At 33.6% G+C, this 3,038-nt stretch overlaps 1 pseudogene; it reads right to left on the bottom strand.

Moving 5' to 3' along the window:
• Positions 1–1,859: 1,859 nt before the first annotated feature.
• LOC149166771 (multiple organellar RNA editing factor 9, chloroplastic-like) lies at positions 1,860–2,388 on the bottom strand (annotated as a pseudogene).
• Positions 2,389–3,038: the final 650 nt, after the last annotated feature.

Genomic DNA, 3,038 nt, shown 5'->3' with positions numbered 1-3,038 from the left:
AAATACATAAAGCGGGACATCGCTAATGGTAACTAAATCATGAAAGAGGGTATCAAATACCTAGTGCATCGATCAATTGAGATAGTTGATCCTTGGCAAGATCTTCGGCTCGGGGGGAATTAATGGTGATTCATGGTTGGGTGGTGGTGCTCCCCCCTCCAAGTGAGGTTTTAGTTGGTGTTAGATGTGTGGGATGTTTGTATGATGACTCTTACTCTCTCTCTCTCTCCTCTCTCTCTCTCTCTATGATAGTTTATAATTTGTTTATGAGAATATTTTCATAAGTTTTTGTTATTGTTCCAGTTTTTCTATGAGAGGATTTCCTAAGTTTCCTCGCCATGAGAATGTCATGCGAATTAGATAGGATTATGTATTAATATACTTAATGGTGTTTTCCTCTACTCTAATGAGATTCACTTGCATGGTATGGGTTCTATATTAATCCTTACTTGTTATGAGGTTAAAACAGTTAGCTGAGATATGCTGATGATTGATTTCTTATCTCTACATTTATTTCCTACCATTGAAATGGTTAATCCATGTAGCTCAATTGTATAGATAAGGTATTGTCTGTATGGAAATCATTGATGCCTTATGTATTTGACCTTTAATGTATATGAGAAATGGTGGAATCAGAGTAATTAGTTGTTGATACTGGTGTCACCATTTTAGACTTCTCCTGATCGACTTGCATGTAGCTTTCTAGTGTGAAGTTATCAGTAGAAGTACATTAAATGAAATGATTGTTTTAATACCCATGCAGGGTAGTATATTGCACATAATTAGATTACCTGTGCTAATGGGTTACTATGAATGTGATGACAGTATTAAACATATGACCTCTTTTACATCCAAGAATAGAGTTAATAGCGAAAGCAATATGGTTTATGTTGAGATTATGCAAGATGACTATGGATACTCTAACTGATGGTATTGCATCCACTACAGAGACATGGTATGCTCATAATGCTCTCAAGTAATAATCTGCTTATGCATACTCACCAATTGAGGAAATAATGTATCCTATTTTATGACTAATGGGTTAAGTATCTGTGTTGCATGTATAACTAGTATGCATGGGAATGAAATACTGGCCAATAGCATAAAGTACACTACAATGATCATGAAATTAATGTTGAATAGTGCTGGTGAGGATTCACCTAGATATTTGGATAGGATGCCTACCATCAAGTTCAGTGGTAAATCACATACATCAGACATGTGAATGAATCTGAGGTTCCATATAATAGAACCAGTAAAATAATTAATGAGAAATTTGTACTATGGCCTAATAGTAATATGGCTGAGGTAGTTTTAGAAGACAAGATCTACAAGGAGGGGTAAAGCTTTACATGTGAATGAACTAAAAATTTTAAAACTTATGGGTCCTAGAGGCTAAATTCTTAGGCAAGCTAAGGAGGTTCATACAACTATCTACTAGAAACAAGAACAACAATGATAACATAAAACCGAAAGAATACCACTACGAGACAACTAGAACATTGTAACCAATTCAGGTGTCTGATAACATTAAAGGTGAGAGATACTTTGCACTTGAACTAGCTAATTCTACGTGTTTAAAATCATTATATATCACTTTCTATGTGAGCTAAGGGAGTTTGAATTATATCAAGGAAAGCTAGCAATTTCCAATATTTGATAAAATTGTGTCGATGTTATTTTTGTAAGGAGGAGAACAGATTCTAACTTTGTAGGCTTTTGGAAAACTCCATAAAATTGATTAATTTTTTATACATATGAAAATTGCCTAGTTTTATTAAGGAAAATATTGTTTTCCCTAATTTTTCTATTTAATGGATGTATAGATCTACATATATACTGAATTTTTAGGTTTGGACTCATTTGATCAACCAATCTAATTTTATTCTTTGTGAAATTATTTTGCATCCCCTTATTTCCATTGTCTTGGGTCAAAAATATCGATGTTCTCCTTGCATATTGTCTCTTCCTTTTATGGTTATGAAATATCTTTCCCTGTTAAATATTAACCTAATATAGTTTCTTTGCCTTGGTCCATCACTGGGAGGCTTGGGTGGATTAGGATGGGGTGTTATGAGCTTGTTGCTGTATATATACCTGAAAATATACCAAGTTCAGGGTCACCATACCCATCATGAAGCACCCAATTAACAAGAGGATATTCTTTTAATATTTTTTATGTGGCTTCATCTATATTATATGGAAATATAGTGTATATAGTGGTACTCAGGGCATACATTTTCTTTTTCTTACCTCCACTTCACTTCGGAGAATAGTACCAAGTGTTTTAACATAGGTGTCAATAATTTCTTCCTATATTTGCCTAGGGTCCTTAGGGAAATATAGAGTAATTAGATAATGTCTGTAGTCTCGTAACTCCATCCATGATTTGCAACATGATATCAGACGATACAAAGGTGGACATGGTTACCTAAGAACAAAACCAATTAGGGAAAATTTAAGGGGCTAATATTCGTACATGGGCTCATTTTCCATTCTCTTTCCAAAACAAAGATTTTCTAATCCTCATTTTTATCTAAAAATGATTCACCCAAATTTTATAGGATAGAATTTTTTTACCATAAAAATCACTAAAATTTTATAGAATACTATATAAAATCATTACAAATTTGAATATTTTTACAAAAATATCACGAAACATTTTATATTTTGCATATTCAAGTCTAGTAAGAGTTTCCAAGGTTTCTAAATTTTAAGATGGATTTCCATCGCTAAAATTTTCCCTGGAACCAATGCATTGAGTAATGCTTACATGGTGAGTAATACTATTAGATCCTAAAGTTCTACCCATCAAATTCATTATGAAGAATATGGGAGTTCCATGATTAAGTTGTAACTAAGGATTTATGGGACCATAGTGAGTGTCATCGGGAGAAGCTCCCTCCTCCAAAGCTTAAATTTGAAGAGACCTGTGCGTGAAAGAAAAATTTGAGGCCAACTTTACAAGAATCGTCCCATTGAGACTCTTCTATGATCTCTGAGGTTTGCTCAACCTTTGCCTCAAGAAATGAAAATTG

This window comes from Pinus tabuliformis, chromosome 5_1, assembly GCF_031772625.1.
Source record: "Pinus tabuliformis cultivar Carrire ecotype Pingquan chromosome 5_1, CPIR1, whole genome shotgun sequence".
Classification (NCBI taxonomy): Eukaryota; Viridiplantae; Streptophyta; class Pinopsida; order Pinales; family Pinaceae; genus Pinus; species Pinus tabuliformis.
The sequence above is the reverse complement of the archived record's forward strand: the minus strand, read 5'-3'. Positions and strand labels throughout refer to the sequence as shown.